At 52.4% G+C, this 21042-nt stretch overlaps 1 protein-coding gene and 1 long non-coding RNA gene across 2 annotated transcripts in view; one reads left to right on the top strand and one right to left on the bottom strand.

The window, feature by feature from the left end:
- The window catches only part of KAT6B (lysine acetyltransferase 6B), a 255301-nt gene that overhangs the window by 64008 nt on the left and 170251 nt on the right, over positions 1-21042 (top strand). The gene's annotated exons all lie outside the window — the stretch shown is intronic.
- Positions 3638-9043, bottom strand: LOC114810224. The gene is made up of 2 exons (XR_003757950.2): positions 8816-9043; positions 3638-3877 (listed from the first exon to the last, which is right to left on the bottom strand). It is a non-coding gene; the product is annotated as an uncharacterized LOC114810224 (long non-coding RNA).

Raw genomic sequence — 21042 nt, 5'->3', positions numbered from 1 at the left:
TCACTTCTCTGTGCCTCAGTTCCCTCATCTGTAAAATGGGGATTAAGACTGGGAGCCCCACGTGGGACAACCTGATTACCCTGTATCTCCCCCAGCGCTTAGAACAGTGCTCTGCACATAGTAAGCGCTTAACAGAGAACAACATTTTTTTTTAAGGGGTGCGCAGAGGAGTGGGGGAGATAGGGGAACCGAGGGCCCAGCTTAGGAAGGCCTCCTGGAGGAGATGGGACCCAGGAGGGTTTGCAAGAGCGGTAGACCGGCAGATAAGCAGCATTCATTCATTCATTCAGTAGTAGTTTTTGAGCGCCTACTATGTGCAGAGCACTGCACTAAGCGCTTGGAATGTACAAACGGGTAACAGATAGAGACAGTCCCTGCCCTTTGACGGGCTTACGGTCTCATCGGGGGAGACGGCCAGAAAAAACAATCGCGATAAACAGTCCCGCAGGGACTGTGCGGACGCAGTCCGCCCCATTAACTTGGATCTACCCCAGCACTTAGAGCGGTGCTTGGCATAGAGTAAGCACTCGACGAGTACAGGTACCTTGGGCAAGCCACTCAACTACTCTGCCTCAGATCCCTCATCTGTAAAATGGGGATTTAGACTCTGAACCCCCACGTGGGACCACCCGATTGCCTTTCATCTACCCCAGTGCTTACAGCGGTGCTGGGACATAATAAGTGCCTTACGGATGCCATCGTTATTATTACTGTTATTACCGTAATTATTATCGTGGCTATACGAAGGGAGAGGGAGGCCCAGGCCCGCGGGAAGACGGCGGCGGCGGGACCGACGAGTCCGGGCACAGAGAGCGGGCCGACGCCAGCGGAGCGGAGCGGACCGATTGATTTTTGGGCGTGAAGGAACGTGCCGGGCTTATCCTACGTTGTTGTTGCTACCTGAGTGCTGGCTTCCGACCTCGTAGGTTCTTTCCAATTTATGGTAAATTAAAGGATATTTCATCTTAAATATACACGGCCTTCAATATTTACATTTAGATAAAGATCACTGATTAGATTGAATAATGGAGAGGTCCATTTTCAGATCCTTCGATCCATCCCTCTTCGCTAAATGGCGACGCATCCGTAAGTAGCGGGGGAGCGGGGTGACCTAGTGGAGCGCGGAGCCGGGAGTCGGAAGGACTTGGGTTCCGATCCCGGCCCTGCCACTTGTCTGCTCTGTGACCTTGGGCAAGTCACTTAAATTCCCTGTGACTCAGTTCCCTCACCTGTAAAATAGGATTAAGACCGTGAGCACTACGTGGGACAGGGACCGTGTCCAACCCGATTAGCCTGTATCCGCCCCAGCGCTCGGAACAGTGCCCGGCACATTGTAAAGCGCTTAATACCGCGGTGATTATTGTTATCAGTGAGTGAACGAGAGCGAATGAACAATAGTTTGGAGATTAATATTATTTAACGACGGGATGATGAAGCTCGTAGCCAGTTAGGAGATAAACTGAATTATGTTTCTGCACATATATTTTCCTTTATGAAATCTCATCCCCTCCCACCCGTATCAGAAAAATGTGGATTCGATGCTGGTTCTCCTTTCTACTTGGACAGTGAACTTCATGTGGGACAGAGACTGTGTCAGACTGATTAACTTTTACGTTCCCCAGCGCATGACACACAGTAAATGCTTAACAACTGCCCTAATAATGATGATGATTGCATTTTTTACAAAGAATTTACTTCCCGGAGTGGAGGACTAGGTGGCAGAAGAAAATTCATATGAATTGCTTTTTATGGGGAAAAAGCATGGAAGTGATCATCGGGGACTATCCCAACTCTGCCAAAGTCCTGGTAGGTAATGTTGACCAAATCAGTTTGCCTGTAGTGCTTCAGTTTTCTCATTCCCAAAATGGGGATACGATATTTACTCTCCCGGAATCTTAGATTGTGAGCCCCGTGAGGGGCGGGGACTGTGTTCGGTCCAGGTGTGCTGCTTCCTTCCCAGCTCGTAATACAGTGCTTGAATTTGAGTGGTTAATCAATACCAGAAATAACTAGATCTGTATGGAAACTTGCCGTCTGAAAAATATTCTTTCTCCCATGACTTTCGTTATGGGTGCATTATGGAAAAGATCACTACCGTGTGTGCCGTTGGTGAAGACTGGTGAAATAGTAATAATTATGGTATTTTTTAAACGCTTACTCTGTGCCAAGCACCGTTCTAAGCGCCGGGGAAGATACGAGGTCATCGGGTTGTCCCACGTGGAGCTCACCGTTCTTAATCCCCATTTTACAGATGAGGGAACTGAGGCACAGAGAAGTTAAGTGGCCCGCCCGAGGTCACACGGGAGACGGGTGGCGGGAGCGGGATCGGAACCCACGCCCTCTGACTCCCAAGCCCGTGCTCTTTCCGCTAATCCGTGCTGCTTCTCTAAAAAATTAGAAAAAAATATCAGAGAAGCAACGTGGCCTAGTGGATAGAGCCCTGGCCTGGGAGTCAGGAGGACCTGGGTTCTGATCCCGGCTTCTCCACTTGTCTGCTTTGTGACCTTGGAAAAGTCACCGAATCTATGCCTCAGTTACCTCATCTGCAGAATGGGGATTAAGGCTGTGGATTGGGTCCAACCTGATCGGCTTGTACCTACCCCGGTGCTCACCTGGCACCCGGTAAGCGCTGAAACACCATAAAAATATTCATCTTTAAAATTTTGTCATAAGAACAGTGAGAGAGCATGGGCCTGGGAATCAGAAGGTCGTGGCTTCTACTTCTAGCTCCGCCACTTGTCTGCTGCGTGACCTTGGGCAAATCACTTCACTTCTCATTGCCACAGTAAACTCATCTGTAAAATGGGGATTAAGACCGTGAGTCCCACGTGGGACGGGGACGGTGTCCAACCCGATTTGCTTGTATCCACCCGGTGCTTAATGCAGTGCTTGGCACGTGGTAAGCGCTTAACAAATGCCATCATCGTTATTATTATTATTATTATTATTAATAATAACGTGTTGAACAAACACCACAGTTATTCTGTACCAAGCCCGTACTCTACGTTGGGGTGAATACAGGATAGGTTGGACCCAATCCCAGTCCCACACAGGCCTCACACTCCATCTAATAATAATAATGTTGGTATTTGTTAAGCGCTTACTCTGTGCAGAGCACTGTTCTAAGCGCTGGGGGCGATACGGGATCATCAGGTCGTCCCGCGTGAGGCTCACGGTCTTCATTCCCATTTTACAGATGAGGTAACTGAAGCACAGAGAAATTAAGTGACTTGCCCACAGTCACACAGCTGACAAGTGGCGGAGCCGGGATTCGAACCCGTGACCTCCGACTCCCAAGCCCGGGCTCTTTCCACTGAGCCATGATGCTTCCGAGGGAGAGCGGGTGTTTAATCCCTGTTTTGCAGATGGGGAGATGGAAGCCCCGTGAAGCGACGTGGCCAAGGTCAAAGAGGCGAGTGGCGTTGCTGGAATTCGAACCCAGGTCCTCCGACTCCCCGAGCCCGCGCTCTTTCCACCGGGCCCCGAAGCTCGCCCTCTGACATCCCGGGCAAAATACGCGTGCTTCACCTCTGTACCTGAGAGAGAATAAAATAACAGCGACCCGCTCATTCAGAAAAATGACCACGGTCGAGTCGAAATTTCCGTCTGCCGTTCAGAATCAGCGAGGGATCAGACGTTCGGACTAAAAGCGACTCATTTAAGGCGACCGGCGATTCCGAGGCTCCGGATCCTATCCGTGTCCGACCGTCCCTAACGACGACATAGAAACCGAACTCCGCGGCGACCTCGGGTCTAGCGGTGTGGTCTGGGTTTCGCTGCCGGGCCGCCGAAGCGCCGATATCCCTGTAACCTTTGAGGCGGGATGTGTGTACGGCGTTGTAATGAGCCGGTCCAAGTGATGTACGGCAATTTCGTCCTTGGGTGAAAACAGATGGGAAAGATTCCGTTTTAATATTTAATCGGGCTCAGAGCCTCCGTTGGCTCGTTTGACTTAACCCGACAGCGGCGTACCTGAAAACACTTGGAATTAAAGCCCCGGCGCTTGACCGGGTTCGAACGGTTGGAGAAGCGGCGTGGCTCGGTGGAAAGAGCGCGGGCTTGGGAGTCGGAGGTCACGGGTTCTAATCCCGGCTCCGCCGCTAGGCAGCTGTGTGACCTGGGGCAAGTCACTTCACTTCTCTGTGCCCCGGCTACCTCATCCGTCAAATGGGGATTAAACAAAAACCGTGAGCCCCACGTGGGACAAGCCGATCGCCTCGTATCCCCCGGCGCTTAGAACAGTGCTCTGCGCATGGTAAGCGCTCAGCAGACACCACACTTTTTAATAGGCGGATCCTTCGGTGGCGAGAGCTGCTCTCCCCTGCCAGAGGGAGTCAGGACGTCCTCTCTGTTCAGGGGGAAGCGACGCGAAGGAGTCGAGAAATCCTGATTTTACCGAAGTGAGAAATGACCTCCGTCTTGGTTTTTTTCTCTTCACCTGTCGCTTTTAACCTTTGGGAGGAAAGTGATTTTCGTACGGTCTTAATGACTACAGCGGCGGGGCTCAGGGGAAAGAGCCCGGGCTTGGGAGTCGGAGGTCACGGCTTCGAATTCCGGCTCGGCCACTTGTCAGCTGGGTGACTGGGCGAGTCGCTTCTCTTCTCTGGGCCTCAGTTACCTCATCCGTCAAATGGGGATTAAGACTGTGAGCCTCACGTGGGACGACCTGATGATCCTGTATCCCCCCCCCCCCCCAGCCCTCACAACAGTGCTCTGCACATAGTGAGCGCTTAAATACCAACGTTATTATTATTACTCTTCCCGTCCGCTTTAAATCGGCTTCGAAATGCAAATCCTGTGCTGAGGCCTTGAACTCAGAAAGAAAAGTCTGTAATGGCGTCTCGTATTTGCTTCCCATCAGTCAAGGGATGATTTTTTTCTATTGAGTACGTACCGTGGGCGGTACTCGGGGAAGCAGCGTAGACGATTGGAACGAACCCGGGCCCGGGCGTCAGGGGACCTGGGTTCTAATCCCGGCTCCACCGCTCGTCCGCTCCGTGACCTCGAGCGAGACCGTCAACCTGCCTGCGGCTCAGTTCCTTCATTTGCAGAATGAGGATTCGATATTCATTCATTCATTCATTCAATAGTATTTATTGAGCGCTTACTACGCGCAGAGCACTGTACTGAGCGCTCGGAGTGAACGAGTCGGCAACAGATAGAGACGGTCCCTGCCGTTTGACGGGCTCACGGTCTGATCGGGGGAGACGGACGGACGAGAACGATGGCCGTGAATAGAGTCGAGGGGAAGAACAGCTCGTAAAAACAATGGCGACCAAATAGAATCGAGGGCAACTAAATAGAATCAGTACTTAATCCCCCGGCCTTCTCAGACTGTGAGCCCCGTCTCCCCCAGCACATAGTATAGCACACGGTAAGTGCTCAGCGGATACAACTATTATTGTTAATAAATATTGTTAGTAAAAATACCAACATTGTTATTATTATTAATATCGTCACTATTATTATACGTCTCCAGTGCACAATTCCCGGTTCGCAGTAAGTGGTTAACAAAAGCGGTGGTGGTGGTGGTTGTTATTATTTTGCTGTTGGGCTTCACTTGCATGAAGCCGATGGGAGGCGGCGTGGCGTGATGGATAGAACATGGAGTCAGAAGGTCATGGGTTCTAATTCCGGCTCAGCCACTTGTCTGATATGTGACCTTGGACAAGTCGCTTCACTTCTCTGGGCCTCAGTTACCTCTTCTGTAAAGTGGGGATGAATAATAATACTAATAAGGACGGTGTTTGTTAAGCGCTTACTACGTGCCAAGCGCTCTTCTGAGCGCTGGGGTAGAGACAAGGTGATCAGGTTGTCCCCCGTGGGGCTCCCAGTCTTCATCCCCATTTACCAGATGAGGTCGCTGAGGCACAGAGAAGTTAAGTGACTCGCCGAAAGTCACACAGCTGACAGGCGGCGGAGCCGGGATTAGAACCCGCGACCTCTGACTCCCAGCCCGAGCTCTTTCCACTAAGCCTCGCCGCTTTTCTGTGAATTCCGTGAGCCCCATTCGCCCGGGTCCACCCCAGCGCCGCTTAGTACGGTTCCTGACACACGGTAAGCGTGTGTTTGATCGCCATTGCTCTCGTCTGCCCGTCTCCCCCGATTAGACTGAGCGCCCATCAGACGGCAGGGACCGTCTCTACCTGTTGCCGACTTGCTCGTTCCGAGCGTTTAGTACAGTGCTCTGCGCATAGTGAGTGCTCAGTAAATACTGTTGAATGAATAAGTGCTCTACTATTACCGTCATTATTATTATTATAGGAAGGTGTGTCAAAATGTAATTCTTGTTGGTATCTTTAAACCACCTTCCCCCCCATCTATTAATTTCCCCCCCGAATCCATGACGTGAGGTTCTCGAAGACTATGACCCCCTAGATTATAGCATATCAGTTCCTGTATGAGTTATAAGGTGATGCGGTTGGAATCCGGCCTCCGGGGGCCGGCGCTTTTTTTTATCATCGTTATCATCGGTATTAGTAACAGTAATAACGTTGGCATCTGTTAAGCGCTTACTATGTGCAGAGCACCGTTCTAAGCTCCGGGGGAGATACAGGGTCATCGGGTTGTCCCCCGCGAGGCTCGCGGTCTTCATTCCCATTTTCCGGATGAGGTCGCTGAGGCCCAGAGAAGTGAAGTGACTTGCCCACGGTCACCCAGATGACAAGTGGCGGAGCTGGGATTTGAACCCATGACCTCTGACTCCCAAGGCCGGGCTCTTTCCACTCAGCCACGCTGCTTCTCTAGCAAAGTATCCTTGCTTCTGTTGATTGGATTCCAGACCGGTAATTATGATAGCCGGTAGATGAATGAGTATCAAATTAAATATTATTTTGCTTTGGGGTGGAAATGAATCTTCTCAGATATTTTCAATTGTTGCATATAGCTAATTATAAATTTATCGTGGTACCAAAGGAAAAATTTTAAAATGTATCTAGGCTTAATTTTAAAAGAAACACACCACTGTTACGCTGTTCGAGGGTATTTATTGAGCGCTGACTATGTGCGGAGCACTGGACTGAGCGCTTGGGACGGACAGCTCGGCAACAGATAGAGACCGTCGCTGCCCAGGGACGGACTCACGGTCCGATCGGGGGAGACGGACGGACAGAGACAAGACAACGTGATCGCGATAAATAGAGTGAAGGGGATGGACACCTCATTAACAAAATAAACGGGGGAATAAAAATATGTACGGATGAGCGGAGCGCTGAGGGGAGGGGAAGGGAGAGGGGGAGGAGCAGAGCGAAAGGGGGCTCAGCTGAGGGGAGGGGAAGGGGGGAAAGGAAACACTGTAATGATAATAATAATGTTGGTATTTGTTAAGCGCTTACTATGCGCAGAGCACTGTTCTAAGCGCCGGGGGAGACAGAGGGGAATCAGGTCGCCCCACGTGAGGCTCGCAGTTAATCCCCATTTTCCAGATGAGGTAACTGAGGCCCAGAGAAGTGAAGTGACTGGCCCACGGTCACACAGCTGCCGAGTGGCAGAGCTGGGATACAAACCCAGCTTATGAAAGTGATTTAAAATTGTCTCCCAAGGCTTATAGTACTCGGAGAATTCTCTCTAACCCCAAGGGTCGAGCAGTAGTGGTCAAAAGTCACCCAGCGAGTCAGCAGCCAAGCAGAAACCGGGGCTTTGGGATTTTGGACCTTAGCGATTTGATTTGTTTTTGTCCCTGGATCATCGTTCACCTTCCCTCACCGAGAAAGCTCAACGCCGAGCCCTCCACGGCTTCTTACGTAGCGTTTTCGTAGCGGTTTAGGTGTTCGTTGAGGCCGCCTCACCTTGACTGCTCCCTTTATTCACACTCCCATCCTCGGCCTCACAGCGCTTCCGTCCGCATCCTTTATTTATTTGCGTGGACGTCCGCCTCCCCTTCCGCGCCGTAAGCTCGTGGGCAGGGAGTGTAGGTGTCCGTTATATTGTATTCTTCTGAGCGGTTAGGACGGTGCTCTGCACACAGTTGACGCTCAATAAATACATCGACAGATTGCCAAATAATAATGACGTTGGTATTCGTTAAGCGTTTACTATGTGCGGAGCACTGTTCTAAGCGCTGGGGGAGATAACGGGGTCATCAGGTTGTCCCACGTGAGGCTCCCGGTCTTAGTCCCCATTTTACAGATGAGGTCGCTGAGGCACAGAGAAGTGAAGGGACCTGCCCGCAGTCACACAGCTGACAACTGGTAGGGCCGGGTTTCGAACCCATGATCTCTGATTCCCAGTCCCGGGCTCATGGCACTGAGTCACGCCGCTTCCCGAAGCAGCCAAGCACTGTTCCGAGTGGTGAAGCGCGTACGGGTTTTTCAGGTCGGACGCACTCGCCGTCCCACATGGGGCTCACATGTAATAGGAGGGAGAATGGGTTTTGAATCCCCATTTTACAGATAATAATAATAACGTTGGTATCTGTTAAGCGCTTACTATGTGCAGAGCACTCTTCTAAGCGCTGGGGGAGATAGAGGGTCATCGGGTCGTCCCACGTGAGGCTCACAGTTAATCCCCATTTTACAGATGAGGTCACTGGGGCCCAGAGAAGTGAAGCGACCTGCCCACAGTCGCACGGCCGACGAGCGGCAGAGCGGCGATTCGAACCCATGGCCTCTTGCCCCCAGGCTCGGGCCCTTGCCACTGAGCCACGCTGCCTCCCCTGTTCCCCGCCCCTACCGAGCTTACAGTCTAGTAGGCTCAAACCCCGCTCTCTCGTATTATCGTCATCGTTGTTATATGTCGTACTCTCTCAAGCGCTCAGCACAGCGCTCCGCACACTGGAAGCGCTCAATAAATACGATTGAACGAATGAATGGCTCACCTCCTTATCTCGCCGGTCTCGGATGGCGCAGGGGCGGCCGGTCTCTCCCGGGAGAGCCGCCCATCTGCTTAGCGGTGTGGAATTTCGCTTGGGTGGTTACGTTTTGTCTCCGCGTATAAAATTGCATTTTAGTGGAAAGTTTCAGTTTACCATTCAGTAAAGCCTTGTAAGCTCATTGGGAAAATTGGAGCCCCTTCCCTCGACGGACCGTTCTCCCTCCGAGGCAGGAATGACTGCTCCAACCGTCTAGGGCAACCGACCTTACTTGTTTACGGATCTTTCGTTTGTTCTCGAGATGAACCCGTTGACGTTCTTTCCGTGTGCTTCCGAGGACCTCTGCGATTCAGTTTGTTCTTCCGCTGTCATTAAGTTGCGTCTTGTTGTTGGGATATCGCTGATTTCAAGTTGGTATGTTATTGATTTCATTTCCGGCCACAGTGTCTCCTGTTCCTGACTCTGTATAGCATTTTAAACGAGGGTAAGGCTTTACAGCGCCCGGCACGTAGTAAGCACTTGACAGATATCGTTGTTATTATTATTAATTATTACGTTGCAGAAGCGACTCCCTTTTATTGCGCTCATTACCCCAGACTATAAAGCGATCGTAAACTAGAATAAGATGTTCCTTTCCAAGAAGCAGCGTGGTCTAGGGGATAGAGCCTAGACCTGGGCGTCAGGATCATCTGGGTTAAGAACAACAATAATAATAACGTTGGTATTTGTTAAGCGCTTACTACGTGCAGAGCACTGTTCTAAGCGCCGGGGGAGACACCGGGTCACCAGGTTGTCCCACGTGAGGCTCACAGTTAATTCCCATTTTACAGATGAGGGAACTGAGGCACGGAGAAGTGAAGCGACTTGCCCACAGTCACCCAGCTGACAAGTGGCAGAGCCCGGGATTCGAACCCATGACCTCGGACCCCCAGGTCCGAGCTCTTTCCACTGAGCCACGCTGGTTCTGTAATTCCAGCCTCGTCGGTGATCTCCTGTGTGACTTTGGGCGAGTCACTTCACTTCTCTGGGCCTCAGTTACTTTGCTGTAAAATGGGAATTAAGACTACGAGTCCCTTTGGGGACATGGACCGAGGCCAGTCTGATGAGCTTGTGTCTACCCCGGCGCTCAGGACGGTGCCTGGCACATTGTAAGCGCTTACCAAATCCCTTTAAGAAAAATAAAAACCCAACTCGTTAGCTCTGTATTATTTTACTCTATCCCTCATCGGCAGTGGCGTAGCTAAGCTGGTTGCCGTCTGGTTATTTGTCTAGCTAAAAACCTGTAATGACGGAGAGACCTCCGTACGAGGTAGGCCTCCGCGGTATTGAGATTGCACGAGAGAAAAAACCGTCGAGATCTGCCTACGATAATACGTAGCCTCCCGTAGGCAGAATGAGCACGTATGATTTGACTTCTCCATTTCTTTAATCTCTTTACAATAAATGATTTGTTTTAGCGTCCGTCTCCCCCCAGGCTGTGTTTACGGTGGGCCGGGAACATGTCTACCGACTCTGCCGTGAGGTGCTCTCCCAAACGCTCTGCACGGAGTGAGCACTCAGTGAATACCCTTGATGATGATGCTGATGAAGGCGGGGCTGTTATTTCCACTTTATTTTGGTTTTCGGGAGGGCCCGGACCTCATAGTGACCGGAATGGGTCGAGTGGGATGCGCAAGCAGAGTTCATCTTTAAATGAGGAGAGGAAAGTAGCTTTACTGGTGACCGGCGAACAGCCGTTCCGGTGAGGCCAACGTGGGCCTGGAAGAGTGCGTAGAGATGCAAGACAACGGCAGCGAAAGGAGCCAGGAGAGGTCGATTAACCGGAGTGAAGAGAACGTATGGAGGAGTGGAAGAAGAGAGGGAAAAAGATAGAAAATAGAGAGGGGTCGACAGCCGGTCAGAGGTCCGGAACCCAAAGGCAGTGATTAGCGAAAGGGGTTTTGAGTTAGAGAATGACTGGGTCGTGCTTCTCCCCCACCTCCTCCAAAGGGAACGATTTTGTCGTCGGACCTGGAACTCGTCGTAAATCTAAATCCGCTCCGCACTGGGAACGCTTCTCGTTGTGGGGGGTTTTAACGGATCCGATCGGTCCCTGCTTTAGAAGTTTTCTTTAGTGGGCTTTGAGTTTCCCAACTAGCATTTTGAGGAGCAGAGAGGCCAAGGGTAAAGAGCCCGGACCTGGAAGTCAGAGGACCTGGCTTCTTATCCCTGCTCCTCCACTCATCAGCTGTATGACCTTGGGCAAATCACGGTCTTCTCTGAGCCTCAGTTTCCTCATCTAGAAAATGAAAATTCAATATCCGTTCTCCTTCTTAGCCTGGGAGCCCCTTGTGGGATAGGGACTGTTTCCTACCTGATCATCTTCTATTTATCCCAGCCCAGTGCTCTACAACAGTAATAATAATAATTATCATGGTATTTGCTACGCGCTTACTCTGTGCCGGGCGCTGTTCTGAGCGCCGTACTTGACACGTAGCGAGCACTCAATAGATATCATTGTCATTGCTGCTATTGTTATTACTACTTGGCACTTAATTGCATTCTATCTTGGCAATTAATTGCATCGGAGTTTAATAATAATAATGATGGCATCTGGTAAGCGCTTACGATGTGAAAAGCACTGTTCTAAGCGCTGCGGGGATACAAAGTGATCACGTCGTCCCACGTGGGGCTCACAGTCTTCAGCCCCATTTTACAGATGAGGGAACCGAGGCCCAGAGAAGTGAAGCGACCTGCCCAAAGTCACAGGGCTGACAGGCGGCTGAGCCGGGATCCGAACCCATGACCTCCGCCTCCGCCACCCGGGCTCTTTCCACCGAGCCGTGCTGCGTTGGTTCGTTCCCGACAAAGCACGGTGTAGGCGGGGAACGGGTCTGCCAGCTCCCCTTGCCCCCTCCTACCTCACTCACCTCCCTTCTCTCCTTTCATTCATTATTCATTCAATAGTATTTATCGAGCGCTTACACTGTGCAGAGCACCGTACCGAGCGCCTGGAATGTACAAGTCGGCAACGGATAGGGACAGTCCCTGCCCTTTGACGGGCGCACGGTCTGATCGGGGGAGACGGAAGGACGAGATCCGTCGCCAACCTTTTGACTGTGCCTCCGTCTCCCCGTCTCGCCGCCGAACCCCGGCCCACGTCCCACCTCTCCGGCCTGGAACGCCCTCCCTCCTCAGATCTGCCAGACGATCCCTCGCCCCCCGCTTCAGATCCCTGCCGAAGGCGCACCTCCTCCAAGAGGCCTTCCCAGACCGAGCCCCGCTCTTCCTCGTCTCCCCCTCCCTTCCGCGCCCCCCCGACTGGCTCCCTTTGCTCTTCCCCCCTCTCCCTGCCCCACACCCCTTATGTATACGTCTGTGATTTCATTTATATTGATGGCTGCTTACTTCTGCCCAGGTTTGATATCTGTCTCTCCCCCTGTAGACTGTGAGCTCACTGTGTCCAAGACTGAGCTCCTCATCTCCCCTCCCAAACCCTGTCCTCTCCCTGACTTCCCGGTCCCTGTGGACGGCACCACCATCCTTCCCGTCTCACGGGCCCGACTCTCCTCTCTCATTCGCCCCGCACATCCGATCCGTCGCCGACACCTGCCGGTCTCGCCTTCGCAACATCGCCAAGATCCGCCCTTTCCTCTCCATCCGAACTGCTGCCGTGCCGGCGCAGGCTCTCCTGATATCCCGGCTGGATCATCGTGGCAGCCTCCTCTCTGACCTCCCTTCCTCCCGTCTCTCCCCGCTCCAGTCTATCCTTCATTCCGCCGCCCGGCTCATCTTCCCGCAGAAACGCCCTGGCCGTGTCACTCCCCTCCTCAAAAACCTCCAGCGGTTGCCTGTCGACCTTCGTACGAAGCAGAACCTCCTCACTCTTGGCCGCAAAGCTCTCCGTCCCCTTACCCCCTCCTACCTCACCTCCCTTCTCTCCTTCTCCAGCCCTCCCCGCACGCTCCGCTCCTCTGCTCCCGTCCCGCCGTCGACCCCCGGCCCACGTCCTACCGCTGACCTGGACTGCCCTCCCTCCCTCACCTCCGCCGAACTAACTCTCTTCGTCTCTTCAAAGCCCTACCGAGAGCTCACCTCCTCCAGGAGGCCTTCCCAGACTGAGCCCCCCCCCCCCTTTCCCTCTGCTCCTCCTCCCCTCCCCATTCCCCCTACTCCCTCCCTCCGCTGTTCCCCCTTCCCCTCCCCACAGCACTTGTGCATATTTGCTTATCTTCTTTATTCCTCTATTTATTATGCTAATGATGTGTATATAGCTATGATTCTATTTATCTTGATGATGTTGACACCAGCCTACTTTTGTTGTCTTTCTCCCCCGTTTAGACTGGGAGCCCATCACTGGGCAGGGATCGTCTCCATCTGTGTTGCCAAATTGGCCATTCCAAGCGCTTAGTACAGTGCTCTGCACGTAGCGCTCAATAAATACAGTTGAATGAGTGAATGAATGAACGGATGAATGGGCCGGGATCGTCTCGCTTTACTGCTGTGTCGTACTCTCCCAACTGCTTAATACAGGGCTCTGCACACAGTAAGCGCTCAGTAAATACGATTGAACGACTCGTACTCTCCCAAGCGCTCGGTACAGTGCTCCGTACATAATCAGCGTTCGGTAAATACGACCGATTGTACGCAGAGATTCACAGGAAGCGAATGACCACAAAACAGTAAGTGGATTTTAAGATCGTTATCAGTTAAATTAAGACTTATTCTTGGAAGTAGCTACCTTAATAATCAATCCCCCCTTGGCTAATGCCTGTGGTTTTTAGAGTGAAGCAGGTGTCTTTTTTTCTGCCTCGATATCACTTTGAGACTCTAAATCTGATGACTTTGTAAATTAAGGATTGTTTCGAGTGCTAAGTACAACATTCTGCAGCGCTCCATCGATGGATTGATTTTCCGATTTCGTTGCTGATACGCTGCTGATGCGTCATAGTTTGCCCGCGCAGAGAAATTTAGGTTGTCCACCTTTCAGCTCAGATCATCCATCCTCTGTGTCGGCAGGGTAGTTAAATGCTTCCTGCCTTTCGGGGTTGAAACCGGATTGTGCGATCTGTCAGTTTCCTCACCGTTAAAACCTACGGCTCTGGTTTCATTAAAACTCTGGACGTGAGATTTTCTCATTTAAAATCTAAGTGTCCACAGATGGAATTTCTAGATCGTTTTCTTCTTTCTTCGCGTGTTTCATCTTGTAACCTGTATCTCCCGGGGCCGAGACCGGGCTCGGAAATCTGGGAAGTCGAGGCGGATTAAAAAATGCCTACGAGTGACGGAAGCATCCGTTTACATTGTGGAATGGAGTCTCGCCTGAGCATGCGTTTTTTCTTCTGTGGCCATTAACAAACACTGTACGTGGTGTCGCCTTTAATGTGAGGGAAAGAATCATAACCCCGGTTTTGCCATTCAGTCAGTCAAGGGTATCTGTTAAGCCCTTGCGGAGCCACAGTAGGGAAGGTAGGCATGATCCCTGCCCACAAGGCGCTCACAGCCTAGAGGGGAAGAGAGACTTTAAAATAAATTACAGGTAGAAGGAACGGGAGAGTGTGAGGTTACGTCTACCTGAGTGCCGTGGGGCGAATCGTCAGGCGCTCGGAGGGTACGGATCCGAGCGCAGAGATTACGCAGAGGGGACGGAGGATAGGGGAAATGGGGGCTTAACTGGGGAAGAGATGTGATTCTGGGAGGACTCGGAAGGAGGGGCCGGTGGTGGTCTGGCAGATACGAAGGGGTGGGAAGTTCCAGGCCGGAGGGAGGATGTGGGTGAGGACTCAGCGGTGAGATAGTCACGACGGAGGGCCAGTGGGTGGGTTGGGCGTTAGAGGAGCGGAGGGCGCGGATGGAGAGCGGCAGTTGGGGAGGGAGGGAGGGCGGTGGGGATAGTTAGGGAGGGGAGAGCCGATCCGAGTGCCTCAGAGCCAACGGCGAGGAGTTTCTATTTGACGCGGAAGCGGACGGGCGGCTGTCTGAGGTTTTGGAGGTACGGAGAGACGTGGACCGAAATGGTTATCTTAGAAGAACGATCCCGGCAGCCGATCCCTCTTCAGTCTCTACGTCACTCTGCCGTCCGGATCGTTTTTCTGAGACATCGTGTCACGCACGTCTTCCGCTCCTCGGAACGTCCGGTGGCTTCCCGTTTCTCTCTCCGCCAGGCGGAGACACCCGACCGTTGGCTTTAAGGCACTCGGTCAGCCCAATCTCCCGAACTTATCCTTGCCTCTCTCCCACTACCCTCTCAGCTCCCGCTCTCTGCACCTCTAATGCCAACCTACTCGTCGGAGAGGGAGAAGCAGCGTGACTTAGTGGAAAGAGCCCCGGCTGGGGAGTCAGAGGTCGTGGGTTCCAATCCCGGCTCCGCCCCTTGTCAGCTGTGTGACTTTGGGCAAGTCTGGTAAAAAAACAAAAACAAAAAACCACTCACTATAGTTTAGTGATCAGAAATAAGATAGCTGGAAATAGCGTCGGCCTCTTCCTCGGCGTTTCTTTGCTTACGGTCTTACCGTCATTTCATTGGTAATAGCGGCGGCTACCGATCCAGAAAAGAGGCGTCCAAGCTTTCTTCGACCCGGTTGAGTGTAGGGTGAGTCATCTTTACGGCATGAAGTTTTTAATGGCGGCTTTAATGCCCCTCTCGGAACAATACAGGAATCGAGAGCATTTAGTTCAGTGAGTCAGGCGTCCCATTAATACAGTTGGATTATGATGATGAAAGACCTGACCCTATTCAAAAATGCCTGAAGACCGTTCTTGGGTTGTTATTTTTTTTAGGTCTAATGGCACAGAATCGGATAATGTATCTTGCCCACCGCGGGCTCTTAGGCACGATAGAGAGGCAGCGTGGCCTAGCGGATAGAGCGCGGACCTGGGTGCCAAATCTGGCTCTGCCGGTTGTCTGTTTTGCGACCTTGGGCAAGACAGTTCACTTCTCTGTACCTCAGTTACCTCATCTGTAAAACGGGAATGAAAACTTTGGGTCCCATGTGTCAGAGACTGCGTCCACCTGATTAGCTTGTGTCTGTCCCAGCGCTCAGTTCAGTGCCTGGCACGTAATAATAATAATAATAATGATGGTATTTGTTAAGCGCTTACTATGTGCCAAGCACTGTTCTAAGCGTTAGGGTAGACACAAGGTAATCAGGTCGTCCCATGTGGGGCTCACAGTCTTCATCCCCATTTTACAGATGAGGCACAGAGAAGTTAAATGACTCGCCCAAAGTCACACAGCTGACAAGTTGTGGAACCGGGATTAGAACCCACGACCTCTGACTCCCAAGCCCGGGCTCTTTCCGCTGAGCCGCGCTGCTTGCCACTAAAGTACTTCCCACGTACTAAACGCTTAACAGATACTATTTTAAAGAAACATGTCGCTTAGCTTTTTTATGCCTCAGTTTCCTCATTTCTTAAACGGAGATTCAGTACAGTGTTTGGCTTATAGAAAGCGTTTAACAAATACTACAGCTGTCACCGTGATGTGGAACTCGTATAGCGAGGAGCAGCGTGGCTCAGCGGAAGGAGCCCGGGCTCGGGAGTCAGAGGTCGTAGGTTCTAATCCCGGTTCCACAACTTGTCAGCTGCGTGACTTTGGGCGAGTCATTTAACGTCTCTGGGCCTCAGTTCCCTCATCTGTAAAATGAGGATTAAGACCGTGAGCCCCACGTGGGACAACCTGATTACCTTGTATCCACCCCAGCGTTTAGAACAGTGCTTGGCACATAGTAAGTATTGAACAAATACTGTTATTATTACTATTATTAGTGAGTGCGCCAGCCTTTTTCCCTAGCCAGCTACGGTACCTTAGGGCAGTCGGATCGGTCAGTCGGATCTGCTGAACATTTGCTGCGTGCTGAATGTTGTACTAAGCGCTCGGGAGAGTGCAGGATAGCAGAGTCGGCGGACGTGTTCCCTGCCTACGAGGAGCTTACGGTCTAGAAGACGGACACTGATCCAAATTTCGCATCGATCGTACTGCAGAACGTTGTACTGAATGCTCGGGAGAGTACAGTACAACGGAGTTGGCGGAAATGTTCCCTGCCCACAAGAAGCTTGCGGTCTAGAGGGGAAGAGAGACATTAATATAAATAAATGTTACGACCTAACGAATAAGTGTCGTGGGACGGAGGACGGGGTGAGTGGAGGTCGCAGATCCAAATGAATGGGCGAAATCTCAAGCGCTTAGTACGCAGTAAGCCCTCAAATATAATTATCAATAATAATAATCTCTCCCGCTCTCCCCCTCATCAAAGCCTTATTGAAGGCCCGTCTCTTCCAAGAGGCCTTCCCGGACTAAGCCCCACGTTTCCTCATCTCCCGCTCCCCTCTGCGTCGCCCTGACTTGCTCCCTTTGCTCTCTCCCCCTCCCCGACCGCCCCCGGAACACTTACCTGGGTAGCTGTGATTTGATTTATTTGTATCGCTGTCTATCTCCCGCGTTCTAGACCGTGAGCTCTTTGCAGGCAGGGAGTGTTACCGTCTATTGTCGTATCGTGCTTTCCCGAGGGCTTAGAACAGTGCTCCGCGCCCAGTAAGAGGCCTTCCCAGACTGAGCTTCCCCTTTTCCCTCTGCTCCCTCTCTGCCCCCCCTTCACCTCCCCTCCTCAGCTAAGCCCCCTTTCCCTCCTTTCCCTCTGCTCCTCCCCCTCTCCCTTCCCCTCCCCTCAGCACTGTGCTCATCTGTATATATTTTTAGTCCCCTGTTTATTTTGTTAACGAGGTGTCCGTCCCCTTCATTCTGTTTATTGCGATTGTTGTCCTGTTCTTGTCCGTCTGTCTCCCCCGATTAGACCGTGAGCCCGCCGGTGGGCAGGGACGTTCTCTATCCGTTGCCGAATCGTCCATTCCAAGCGCTTAGTACAGTGCTCTGCACAGAGTAAGCGCTCAATACATACTATTGGGCGAACGAAATCTAAAGGGAAGGGTACGCCTTCCCCGCCTCTGGGCTCCTTTGAGTTTGGTGGTCTGTATGGGCTCAGCGGAGTTGGCCGTCCGAGGCTCTCCACTCGTTGCCGTGCTCACCGTCAGCGCTCGGTGAGTGAGACTGATTTATCACGATGCCGAGTCCCCTGAAAGGAAACCGCCGACGTCTCTGCCACGCGACGGGGCTCCAGTTCCCCAGCTGTCGAGTCTCTTTGGGATGGCCCGAGGTTCACTGGCAGCGTGGCTCAGCGGAAAGAGCCCGGGCTTGGGAGTCAGAGGTCACGGGTTTGAATTCCGGCGCTGCCACTCGTCAGCTGTGTGACTGTGGGCGAGTCACTTCACTTCTCTGGGCCTCAGTTCCCTCATCTGTAAAATGAGGATTAACTGTGAGCCTCACGTGGGACAACCTGATTACCCTGTATCTACCCCAGCGCATAGAACGGTGCTCAGCACATAGTAAGCGCTTGACAGATGCCAACATTGTTGGCAGCAGGGGTTCAGTGCCCTTCTCGGGCGTGCAAAAGCCGCCGGTCTCATATTCCTCCGGCCTGCCGTCCGGACCGTTAACCCGGTAGTCGTCCGATCCAGCCACTGTCGGGGGGACGGCGAGAAGCGAAAAGCGGCAACCTCGCTTTTTCCGTGGGTGTCAAGAATCCCCTTTGGAGAGGCCGAGCGTTTCAGGGAATCCCGACCGGGGCATCGGCGGCTCAGCGGGAAATTTCTCCACTTGGATGACTAGAACCTGTAGCGAGAGACTTTTTCTGTCCTGGAAAAACTTGGTGGAAATTAGAAATCCCTCTCCTCGCCTCCTGCTACCCTTCCCCCCTCCCCCTTTTTTTTTTTTTTTGCTTTTTAGTAGTTAAAAGGCCTCTTGATTCTGAAGCTGATAGATAGACACTACTGTCTTCGTGCAGTGGGAAAGGGTGCTTCGTTGGAAAAAGTAATCACCTAAAGCACCCCAGCATTTGATATAGTAATCGTTCCCCGCACCCCCTTCTCCCGTTTGGCTGGCTGCCTACCTCTCCCATCGTTTTGTACGCGTCTGGAGGCCAGAGACCGTGTTTTTTATATCGAACTCTCCCAGATGCCCAGTTCAGCGTCCGAGCACGGTAGGCACTCCCTGGGCACCGTTGATGCCGATATTGAATTTTTAATAGTACCAGGAGAGAAATCCGAATAAACAGTGGAACGTTTAGACCGCGAGCCCGTCGGCGGGCGGGGGTTGTCTCTCTCTGGTGCCGAATCGTCCATTCCAAACGCTTAGTCCAGTGCTCCGCACGTAGTAAGCGCTCAATAAATACGATCGAATATTCATCGATATGCCGTTCGTAAATAGACTGCGTTTCTTCCCTTGCTGCTGAGCCGGGTCCTCGTCCAAGGGGAGCCTTTAGGGATGCGTACTGACTGGAGCGTACTAGGATGGACTTCAGACTCTTACCTCAGAGGGCCACGACTTTACCAGCGGCAGTGAGCCGACGTGCAGTGTAGTTGCCAGAAGAGTTGAGGAGGATGAATGGGTTTGTGAGTTGAAGACTGGATAAGGATAATTCATTCATTCATTCAATAGTATTTATTGAGCGCTTACTACGTGCAGAGCACTGTACTGAGCGCTCGGAATGAACGAGTCGGCAACAGATAGAGACGGTCCCTGCCGTTTGACGGGCTCACGGTCTGATCGGGGGGGACGGACGAGAACGATGGCGGTGAATAGAGTCGAGGGGAAGAACATCTCGTAAAAACAGTGGCGACTAAATAGAATCGAGGCGATGTACATTTCACTAACAGAATAAATAGGGTGATGAAAATATGTACAGTCGAGCGGACGAGTACGGTGCCGAGGGGAGGGGAAGGGAGGGGGGGAGGAGCGGAGGGAGATGGGGGGAGAAGAGGGTTAAGCTGCGGAGAGGTGAAGGGGGGCGGCAGAGGGAGCAGAGGGAGAAGGGGAGCTCAGTCTGGGAAGGCCTCTCGGAGGAGGTGAGGTTTAAGTAGGGTTTTGAAGAGGGGAAGAGAATCGGTTTGGCGGAGGGGAGGAGGGAGGGCGTTCCGGGACCGCGGGAGGCCGTGGCCCGGGGGTCGACGGCGGGACGGGCGAGACCGAGGGACGGCGAGGAGGCGGGCGGCGGAGGAGCGGAGCGTGCGGGGGCGGCGGTGGAAAGAGAGAAGGGAGGAGAGGTAGGAAGGGGCAAGGGGACGGAGAGCCTCGAAGCCCAGAGTGAGGAGTTTTTGTTTGGAGCGGAGGTCGATAGGCAACCACTGGAGTTGTTTAAGAAGGGGAGTGACAGGCCCAGATCGTTTCTGCGGGAAGATGAGCCGGGCGGCGGAGTGAAGGATGGACCGGAGCGGGGCGAGGGAGGAGGAAGGGAGGTCAGAGGGAAGGCTGACAAGGATAAGTAATCTCTGCGTAAGGTTAAGGGAATCCCCCCTCCCCCCCCCCCAATAGACTGTGAGCCCGTTGCTGGCTAGGAATTTTCTCTCTCTGTGGCCGAATTGTACTTTCCAAGTGCTTAGTGTACAGTGCTCTGCACACAGTAAATGCTCAATAACTACAAATGAATGAATGAAAGGTAATCGGCGAACGCCTCATGGAGGAGACAAGCCCGTAGACCGCGAGCTCTTTGTGGGCAAAGTTTGTGCCTGCCAACTCTACTGTAATAATAATAATAATAATGTTGGTATTTGCTAAGCGCTCACTATGTGCAGAGCACCGGGGGAATCAGGTTGTCCCACGTGAGACGCACGGACTTCATCCCCATTTTGCAGATGAGGGAACCGAGGCCCAGAGAAGTGAAGTGACTTGCCCACGGTCACCCAGCTGATAAGTGGCGGGGCCGGGTTTCGAACCCATGACCTCGGACTCCCAAGGCCGGGCTCTTTCCACTGAGCCACGCTGCTTCTCTGTTGTACTGTACAATTACTCTCAAAGGCTTATCGAAGGCACGTCTCCTCCAAGAGGCCTTCCCTGACTGAGCCCTCTTTTCCTTGTCTTTCATTCCCTTCTCTGTCGTCCTCGCCACCGCCTTTTATTCATCTCCCCCTCGGCCCTCCGGCCCCACAGCACTTGCGTACGCGTCTGCGATCGACGTATTCGTATCGATATCCGTCTCCCCCTCTAGACTGTAAGCTCGTTGCGGGCAGGGAATGCGTCTGCCAACTCGGTTACATCGTATTCTCCCGGGCGCGTAGTACGGCCCTCCGCACGCCGTAAGCGCGCGGTAAAGGTGATCGATCGATTAGACTTTTCCGTGCGCTCGGCGCAGTGCTCTTCGCACCGTAAGTGTTCGATGATCAACCGATATCGATCCTGAGCGTTTGAAATCTGAAGATGAAGG

The sequence above is a fragment of the Ornithorhynchus anatinus genome, chromosome 3, assembly GCF_004115215.2.
Source record: "Ornithorhynchus anatinus isolate Pmale09 chromosome 3, mOrnAna1.pri.v4, whole genome shotgun sequence".
Taxonomy (NCBI): Eukaryota; Metazoa; Chordata; class Mammalia; order Monotremata; family Ornithorhynchidae; genus Ornithorhynchus; species Ornithorhynchus anatinus.
The sequence above is the reverse complement of the archived record's forward strand: the minus strand, read 5'-3'. Positions and strand labels throughout refer to the sequence as shown.